At 39.9% G+C, this 10,664-nt stretch overlaps 1 non-coding gene across 1 annotated transcript; it reads right to left on the bottom strand.

Annotated features, from left to right (window-relative positions):
- Positions 1-7,042: 7,042 nt before the first annotated feature.
- Positions 7,043-7,146, bottom strand: LOC112725894 (small nucleolar RNA R71). Its single transcript, XR_003164974.1, has one exon. It is a non-coding gene; the product is annotated as a small nucleolar RNA R71 (small nucleolar RNA).
- Positions 7,147-10,664: the final 3,518 nt, after the last annotated feature.

The following is a 10,664-nucleotide window of genomic DNA, read 5'->3' as shown; positions in this document are numbered from 1 at the left end:
GTTTAATTTCTAGTTCATAGTTTCTTTTTCTAGTTCATAGTTATTTTCTTAATAAAAGCACATGAGGTTTTCTGCATATGATCCCAATTGCTGCATATGGCTAGGAGACTAAGTTTGGTGTTCACACACCAACTTAAGACTCAGACACTTGCCCATACATAGTTGAGCTAACCACTCAAGTGCTTGAGAAACAAGCAACTTCATCACTCTTTGCAGGAAAGGAAACAAGGATCTTAGAAAGAACATGAAGCAACAACTAGGAGAAGAAGGAGAAATCAAATTGTTTCCTGGCAACAAAGAGAAAACAAGAAATTTCACAAGGTGGTGTTGTTCCTTGACAATTCTTTAAAAAGGGCAAACAAAAGCATGCTTGTTCTGGTTTAAACTGTAATTGTTGAATCTTTCTGGAATGTGAAGTTACTAGTATGTTTGTCTGTTTATTGCTTTGAATAAAGTGAATGCCTAGATGTTTGGATATAACTTCACCTTCTTAAACAAATGCTTGCCATGCTTGTTCTGTTTCCAAAAATAAAAGAAAAGTTTGAACAAAAGTAACTTGGCTCAATTAGTGACAAATCAAGTAGAATTAAGTGGTGGTATGCATGCTTGATTGTTTAGTCAGATCACTGGAAATAGAGTGTAGAATTATCATTTTTTGTGTAGAAATTGAAAACTGTCTATGGATCTTGATGAATAAATGTCTTTGGCCATGAAAAAGAAAGAAAAAGAAGAAGAAAAAGCCACTGAAAAAAGGCAACCAAAAAGCAAAAAAATTGAGAAAATAAGCTAGGCACCAATGGTTTGAACTTCTGAGACAAATGCCTGTGGTGTTTATGTATTAAGGATATGCTTGGATGAATAGGTTCTGAGGAGTGTTTCAACACTTGGTAACTTGGGTTAACTAACCCGGGATTATCAACCAAAAGTCCATTATCAAGAGCAACCTAAATACAAAACATTTAGTCACACAAAGAGGTGCTGGGCACCAATGTCTCAAGAAGAAATGTGAACTAAAATGCCTAAAGTGGATATGTGTAGTGCACTGATAAGAAAAAGAAAATGCCAAAGGCTTGTGCAACACATGACACTAAGCAAACAAGGAGCAAAGGAGCTCTAAGAAAAAGAAAAGAAAAACAAAGAAGAGAAAAGTGCCAAAGACATAAGAATAACAAGAGGCCATAGCAGTGTTTGATGGATGCAATGAAAAAGTGATAATCTTACCTGATAAGTATGAAAAAGTGATGCTGCAACTTTCTGCATAAAACCCTTCTGATGAACTTCAAATGCTTGCTAATATAGCCAATGTAATTGCTTTCTGTTTCATACTTTCTTCTCAAATAACTCAGGACTTGCTTAGGGACAAGCAAGTATTAAGTTTGGTGTTGTGATGCCAAGGCATCTTAGGCTAGTTTCACTAGCATTTTTCTGTTAGTTTTAGTTGTTTTATGCATTTTCTTGAGCTTTAAGTAACCAAGAATGGTTAAATGAATAACAAAGCAATGAACCATCCAAACAGTATGATTTTGATGCAAATTCCATGAGTTTTAGTTATATTACTTGAATGCTATGAATGGAAGATTTCTCATGAATTTTTGCAAGACTTTGATGCAATTGTTTGGATGATTTCAGGGAAGAAGAGGCTAAGCAAGGAAGCAACAAAATCAATAAAGGAAGCTTGAATATCACATGTGGAGTTTAAGTTCCAGTTTAAGCCTAAACTGGAGCTTAAACGCCAGAATCATGAAGGCTAAGAAATGTTGGAATTGAAGTTTAACCTCCAGTTTAACCTCAAACTGGAGATTAAACGCCAGAATGATAATGCCACTCAGGAAGGAGTTCCACGTTTAACCTCCAGTTTAACCTTAAACTGGAGGTTAAACGCCAGAAATGGGAAGTGCACCAGGGAGCCATTTCCACGTTTAAGCTCCAGTTTGACCTCAAACTGGAGCTTAAACGTGTTCGACCAAGAACTTTCCTCCAGGGTTGCTTTCTCCATTTCCACGTTTAAGCTCCAGTTTGACCTCAAACTGGAGCTTAAACGTGTTCGACACCTCCAGGGCTACCCTTCTAAGCTTCCAAGTTTAACCTCCAGTTTAACCTTAAACTGGAGGTTAAACGTGTTCGACCTCCAGGATGCCTCCTTCCATTTCCACGTTTAACCTCCAGTTTAACCTTAAACTGGAGGTTAAACGTGTTCGACCCCAGGGCTGACCTTCCTATATCCATGTTTAAGCTTCAGTTTAACCTTAAACTGAAGCTTAAACGTGTTCGACTACATGACTCTCCAGGGCTGCCTTCTTCCATTTCCACGTTTAAGCTTCAGTTTAACCTTAAACTGAAGCTTAAACGTGCTTCTACAAAAGGCCTCACTGGACGTGTCTGGCGTTTAAGCTGCAGTTTAAGCTTAAACTGCAACTTAAACGCCACTCTTGGAAAAGGTTTCTGGGCCAAAAATATTGCGGTTTAAGTTAGTCTTTGAGCACAAACATTAACTTAAACTTACTCTGGTATGAAACCCAATTGAATATCATGGTTTATGGGATTGGGCCTGAAGGATTGATGAGTTCGAAATCTCAATTTATTGAGTCATGTGTCATTATTTGATTATCACTAAGTTGGCTCAATGAATGTTACAGAATTTGGATCAACAGCCTCATCAAGATTATGGATCATAAACCCAAGACAAAAGGAAAGCAGGGAGAGGCCTCAAAGCCCAAGAAGCACAACAGAAGCTCAATATAGAAAGTGTATAAATAGGATAGAATTTAAGTTAGAGAGAACTTTTACCTTTCATTTTAGCTAGTTTTAATATCTTTGTAGTTGAATTCAGAGCTATGACTCACTAAACCCCTTTCATTGGGTTAGGGAGCTCTATTGTAATTCAATGAATCAATAATAGTTTATCTTCTTCTTCAATCTTTTCTCTTGAATTTTGTTAGAAGGCTTCTCGTTCTAATTACATTGGGTAGTTGTCTTGGGAAAGAAACTACCCATAATTGGAATCCTTCGGAACCTTGGGAAAGGAATGGAGGATTCATGCTAGAGAAGCTTTCTCACAGTGAATTGGATTGGGGTTTGGATGGATATTGTGACATGTAATCCTACCAAATTGTGGTTCATGAAACTGTGTGGTATAATCAGTGATCGAGCATCATCTCTTCTTATGAACATTTAAACCAAGGGATTGGGAATTTGTTTGTTTTTAGAGAGAATTGGTGAGCCAAGGGATTGGGATCCAATCATATAAGATTGCCAAGCAAAATTCAATGAACGCATTGGTTGAGGAAGAGATATACATGTTTTGATTCGGAGATCTCAATATCTCCTAACACCCAATGAATTCCCCATTTCTGATTTCCACTTTCTCTTTACATTCTGCAAATCAATTCATGCAATCACCCCCATTCCCTTTTAATTTCAGCAATTTAGCTTCTGCTCTTTAATTCATGCAATTTAAGATTCCGCCATTTCAATTTCTTGTCATTTACTTTTCCCACCAATTTTACATTCCGCAATTCTCATCTAAATCTTGATTCCGCTCAACTAGCACACACTTCTAATCCGAATTGCTCATTCAACCAATCCTTGTGGGATTCGACCTCACTCTATTGTGAGTTTTTACTTGACGATAACCGGTGCACTTGCCGGAAGGAATTTTGCCGATCGTGCAATTTCCTAAATCGTAGCGAATTTTTCTATTTTTTGGTAGTTCAGTTCGGACCCGTGTAGTGCTTTACTGATGAAGTATATAAGTTGTTGTCCACTGTCGTCTTCTCGGACCAGTGCTGAGGCTACTGCCCGATTTCCTATTGCGAGGTACAATACAAGTGGTTCTCCTTCCTGTGGCCGAGTGATGCCAGGGCATCTTGGCCAGTTTCACTGACCTTTTCTTTACTGTTTTTAGGTTAGCTTCATGCATTTCTTTAGGAAATAAGCTAGTTTTGGATAAATATTCACTTATGCCTTGACTCAAGCACACATTGTGCATTTTACATGATTTCATGAGGATTTTGCATAAGTTTAGTGACAAATATTATGTTGCATTACTCATGACTTGGACTGGAGCTTTGATGCACTTTGTTGCTTGATTTCAGGACCAAAAAGGAGCAAGAAAGGGGAGGTAACTTGCAAGGATTAATGAGAAAAGTGATTGCCAATAACACTCTCAAAGAAAGCCATCAATGCCCACGTTAGAGAGTCACGTTAACCAAGCTAACGTAAACTCTAACGTGGAGAAGAGAAGTTGAGCCAACGTTAGTGACACTCAACATTGTCACTAACGTTGGCAATCACTCATAAGTGGCCATGTTAGAAGCCACGTTAACCTAGTTAACGTGGCCTCTAACGTTAAGGGGGAGGGAGAGAAGCCAACGTTAGTGACACTCAACATTGTCACTAACGTTGGCCTATGGTGCTAAGTACCACGTTAACTCCCACGTTAACTAGGTTAACGTGGGAATTAACGTAGAGGATGAAGAGTTGTCGACAACGTTAGTGACACTCAACATTGTCACTAACGTTGAAGCAACCACACAACCCCCAAGAGTCACGTTAACCTCCACGTTAACTTGGTTAACGTGGAAGCTAACGATGAGAAATGAAAGATGAGCCAACGTTAGTGACACTCAACATTGTCACTAACGTTGGGATGGCTAAAAGATGGCCACGTTAGAAGCCACGTTAACCTAGTTAACGTGGACTCTAACGTGAGACCCAGGGGCACATTGGAACGTTAGTAAAAATGTTGAGTGTCACTAACGTTCTCGAAGGTTGACAAGGACCACGTTAGAAGCCACGTTAACCTAGTTAACGTGGGCTTTAACGTGAAATAAGAAGGGGCACACTGGAACGTTAGTGACAATGTTGAGTGTCACTAACGTTCTCGAAGGACTAACAAGGCAACGTTAAAAGCCACGTTAACCTAGTTAACGTGGGTTTTAACGTAAGGCAAAGGGGTGCATTGGAACGTTAGTGACAATGTTAAGTGTCACTAACGTTCTCGAACTTATATTCTCACTAAATATTAACACCCCTAACGTCCTGAGCTGAAGTCTCTGCCCACTTAGCACTTTCTCTCTGCAAGTAAAGCCAAGCCCAAATGAAGAAAAGAACTGCTTCAAACTCAAGATCCAAAGGCCCAAGACTTGAAGAGTAAACTAGAAGCTGAGAAGAGTAGTATATATAGGAGTAACTTTGAATTGTAAAGGAGTTCTGGAGGCTGAAGAACCACACTCTGTATTTACTTTCTTTGCAATTTCTAGTTTTGTGATGTATTCTCCATCTTTACTTTCATTTTCAAGAGCTATAAACAACTAAATCCCTTTCATTGGGTTAGGGAGCTCTGTTGTAATTTGATGGATCAATACTAATTTTCATTGTTCTTCTTCTATCTTTCCTCTTGATTTTACTTGAAAGCTTTCGATCTTCATCCAATTGAGTAGTTATCTTGGAAGAGAAGCTATTCAAACTTGGATCTCTTTTGAACCTTGGAAGAGGAATGAAGAGATCAAGCTAGAAATGCTTTCTCATGCTGGACCAAATTGGGTTTGGATGGGTATGTGACTGTAACCCTCTCAATACTTGGTTTGGGAAATGCATGTGGTATAATCAGTGACCATACTTCATCTCTTCTCATGAGCAATTGACCAAGGAATTGGCTATTGATGAAGATTTGAGAGATTGAATTGCAAGAAATTGCAATTCAATCACTTAAGATTGCCAAGGAGATCAATGAGTATATTGATTGAGGAAGAGATGAAAATAAACTTGATCCGGAGAATTGCAACATCTCCTAAGCCCAATGAACTCCCCATCTCTAATCTCACCCATTCTCTTTAATTTCTGCGATTTACTTTTATGAGCAAATCCCCCATTCCCATTTACAATTCTGCAATTTATTTTCAGTCATTTACTTCCAGTCCTTTAATTCTAGCATTTACTTTTCTGTTATTTACATTCTCGCCATTTTATTTTCTGCAACTCTCAACCCAAATTCTGGATTCGCTCAACTAGAACATTCTTCTAATTAAAGTTGCTTGATCAATCAATCCCTGTGGGATTCGACCTCACTCTATTGTGAGTTTTTACTTGACGATAACTTCGGTACACTTGCCGAAGGGACATTTGTTGAGAGACAAGTTTTCCGTGCATCAAGTTTATGGTGCCGTTGCCGGGGATTGATTGTGCATCAACAATGATTAGATTGGAAGATCACTAGATTGAGCATTTTATTTTGTGTATTTCATTTTCTGTTTGATTGATTTGCTTTTTGTTTTAGTTAAACTTCTTCCCTTCTCCATCTACTCTTTTGTTTTTCTTTGTTATTTTCAATTCTGTTTGCTAACCCACTAACTGTTTGATATATTGCATCACCCACAACTAACATCAATTCTGACATAAATACTGTCTGCACCTATCTTCTCTACTTGTACTTGTTGGTTGTATGACAGGGAGAAGAAGCGGGGCTTCAACTTCCTTTGATTCTGAACCAGAGAGAACCTTCCTTAGACTAAGGAGGGAGGCAAGAGGAAAACGAGTAGTTGGTGCTGAAGAAGAGGAAGAACAGTTTGAGGAATACTTTGAACCAAACATGGAAGAAAACATGGAAAATCATCATGAAGAAGAGACTCACAACCATGGCAGAGGAGGTGGAGCAAATCATGTTGGGGAGGATAGAAGAGTTTTGGGCTCTTATATTAATCCAAACCCAGGCAATTGTGGAAGTAGTATCCAAAAGCCAACAATCCATGCCAACAACTTTGAACTTAAACCACAGCTCATCACCCTTGTTCAGAACAACTGTTCGTTTGGAGGAGGTGTTCAAGAAGATCCCAACCAACATTTGACCACCTTTCTGAGAATATGTGACACAGTAAAATCTAATGGTGTTCATCCTGACGCCTATAGATTGCTCTTATTTCCCTTCTTACTCAGAGACAAGGCAGCCAAGTGGCTGGAATCCTTCCCAAGGGAGAGCTTGACAACTTGGGAGGATGTGGTGAACAAATTCTTAGCAAGATTCTACCCTCCTCAACGAATCAATAGGCTGAGAGCTGAGGTTCAAACCTTCAGGCAACAGGATGGTGAGACTCTGTATGAAGCATGGGAGAGGTTCAAAGACTTAACAAGGAGGTGTCCACCTGACATGTTCAACGAATGGGTCCAGCTGCACATTTTCTATGAAGGGCTCTCTTATGAGTCAAAGAAGGCAGTAGATCATTCATCTGGAGGGTCTTTGAACAAGAAGAAGACCATTGAGGAAGCTATAGATGTTATTGAAACAGTAGCAGAAAATGACTACTTCTATGCTTCCGAAAGAGCGAACACAAGAGGAGTGATGGAGCTAAACAATGTAGATGCTCTGTTGGCCCAAAACAAGCTCATTACTCAGCAGCTGACTGACCTCACCAAGAAGATGGAGATGAACCAAGTAGCAGCAATCTCCACTTCATCAACAACACAAGAAGGAGTAAACCAAGAAGCAGAAGGGAGTCAGGAGCAAGCCAACTACATTGGGAATTCACCAAGGAAAAACTATGATCCATACTCCAAGACTTACAACCCTGGATGGAGAAATCACCCGAACTTTGGGTGGGGAAGTGAGCAAAACCAAGACCAGAGACGTTACAACTCTAACAACAATGCAGCTCACCAACAATTCACCCAGAGGACATCTCAACACCCCCACAACGACACTTCTCCACATACTTATCAAAACTAAAATAGCACATCTGCTCTGAACCACTCATCATTTGATGACAAGCTCTCTAAGATTGAAACATTCATTGAAGGAATATGCAGAGACATTCAAGACAGTAAAGCATTCAGAGAGGAAGTGCAGTCAAACATGCAGAATCAAAATGCTGCCATCACAAAACTGGAGACACAAATCAGCTATCTTTTTAAGCAGCTTCTGAACCACAATTTTCGCTATGATACCCATTCAAGCAAAAGGGAGGAGTGTCAAGCTATCACACTTAGGAGTGGAAAGGAACTGAAGGAACATCCCCAAAAACCACTAGAAGAAAGCTCAATTGAAAAGGAAGAGGAGCAAGATGGAATGCAACCCCCCATGCCAAGTTTGCAGAAAGAGAAAAGGATACCCCAACTCAACATCTCAAGAGCTCCATACCCCCAGCTATTGAAGAAAAAAGAAGATGACAACCAGTGATTGAGATTTTTGGAAATCTTCAAGAAGCTACAAATCAACATACCATTTGCTGAAGCCATAGAACAAATGCCACTTTATGCCAAGTTTTTGAAGGAGCTAATGACTAAGAAAAGAAGCTGGAAGAACAATGAGACTGTGATACTAACTGAAGAGTGCAGTGCTATCATTCAGCATAAACTACCTCAGAAACTGAAGGATCCTGGGAGTTTTCAGATCCCTTGCATTATAGGAAAAATCACAGTAGAAAAGGCTCTTTGTGACTTAGGGGCCAGCATCAATTTGATGTCAGTAGCTATGATGAGAAAGATGAAAATTGAGGAGGCTAAACCAACAAAAATGGCTCTACAACTGGCAGACCGATCGTTCAAATTCCCTCACAGGATAGTGGAGGATTTGCTAGTAAAAGTAGGAGATTTCATATTCCCAGCAGATTTTGTGGTGCTGGACATGCAGGAAGACGCCAAAACCTCCATCATTTTGGGAAGGTCATTCTTGGCTACTGCTGGAGCTGTCATTGATGTTCAAAAGGGTGACCTCACCCTTAGATTACACAATGAAAAGATGACATTTAATGTGTTCAAGGCCATGAGTTATCCACCAGAATAATTGGGGGAATGCATGAGGTTAGATGAACTTGAGGATGAAGTGCATGAGAATTTTGAAGAAGATGAACCTGAAGAGAACGAGAGATTGGTGGAGGAAGAATCTGAATCAAATGAAGAGGTAGCTACAACAGAAACACATATACCAGATGCACCAAAGGAAGGGAGCGAAAAATCAGAAGCACCCAAACTTGAACTCAAAGCACTGCCACCCACTCTCAAATATGCATATCTAGGAAAAAATGAAAACTACCCAGTGATCATAAATTCATCCCTCAGTCAAGATCAAGAGGACGAGCTACTCAAGGTGCTGCGGGAGCATAAGGATGCCATTGGATGGACCCTTGCTGACTTGAAGGGAATCAGTTCAGCCATATGCATGCATAAAATACTGTTGGAAGATGACGCCAAGCCATCCATTCAATCCCAAAGAAGGCTGAACCCAATCATGAAGGAAGTGGTGCAGAAAGAGGTTATGAAGCTTTGGCAAGGAGGAGTCATATACCCAATTTCGGACAACCCTTGGGTTAGCCCCATACATGTCGTACCGAAGAAGGGAGGGCTCACTGTGGTTACCAATGAGAAGAACGAGCTCATACCTACAAGGACCGTCACAGGATGGCGGATGTGCATAGACTACAGGAAGCTCAATGAGGCTACACGAAAGGACCATTTTCCCCTTCCATTCATGGATCAGATGTTGGAAAGACTTGCAGGGCACGCTTATTATTGTTTTCTCGACGGTTATTCAGGATACAACCAAATAGTGGTTGATCCAAGAGACCAAGAGAAAACTTCATTTACCTGTCCGTATGGAGTGTTTGCCTATAGGCGCATGCCATTTGGGTTGTGTAATGCCCCTGCAACTTTCCAACGCTGCATGCTTTCTATCTTTTCAGATATGATAGAAAAATTCATTGAAGTTTTTATGGATGATTTCTCGGTATTCGGAGATTCTTTTCCTAGTTGCCTATATCACCTCGCCTTGGTATTGAAAAGGTGCCAAGAGACCAATTTGGTCTTGAACTGGGAAAAATGCCACTTCATGGTGACAGGGGGAATAGTCCTTGGTCACAAAGTCTCTCGCCAAGGCATTGAGGTTGATAGAGATAAAGTGGAACTTATTGAAAAACTACCCCCACCCAATGATGTCAAGGCAATTAGAAGTTTTTTAGAGCATGCTGGTTTTTACAGAAGATTTATTAAAGATTTTTCAAAGATAGCCAAGCCCTTAAGCAATCTCCTTGTGTCTGATACACCATTCATCTTTGATGAAACCTGCATGCTAGCATTTACACATTTGAAAAAGAGGTTATCCTCTGCTCCTATCATTTCCCCACCTGATTGGAATTTACCATTTGAATTGATGTGCGATACATCTGATTTTGCAGTTGGGGCAGTGTTAGGACAAAGGAAAGATAACCTAGTTCGTGTGATATACTATGCTAGCAAAGTCCTTAATGAAACTCAAAGAAATTATACCACTACTGAAAAGGAATTGCTAGCAATAGTTTTTACATTTGACAAATTTAGATCATACCTCATTGGTGCTAAAGTGATCGTTTTTACAGATCACACAGCACTTAAATATTTGTTTGCCAAGCAAGAATCGAAGCCAAGACTAATAAGGTGGATCTTACTGTTGCAGGAATTCGATATTGAAATCAGAGACAAGAAGGGAGTGGAGAACAAGGTGGCAGATCACTTATCTAGAATCCCTCATGATCAAGGTGGAGAAAATGATACAAGTGTTAACGAGCTCTTCCCTGATGAGCAGTTGATGACAGTTCATAAAGCACCATGGTTCGCAGATATTGCAAATTTCAAGGCAACTGGAGCATTACCCCCAGGGATCAATAAGCATCAAAAGAGGAAGCTCATGAATGATGCAA

The sequence above is a fragment of the Arachis hypogaea genome, chromosome 11 (assembly GCF_003086295.3).
Source record: "Arachis hypogaea cultivar Tifrunner chromosome 11, arahy.Tifrunner.gnm2.J5K5, whole genome shotgun sequence".
Taxonomy (NCBI): Eukaryota; Viridiplantae; Streptophyta; class Magnoliopsida; order Fabales; family Fabaceae; genus Arachis; species Arachis hypogaea.
The sequence above is the reverse complement of the archived record's forward strand: the minus strand, read 5'-3'. Positions and strand labels throughout refer to the sequence as shown.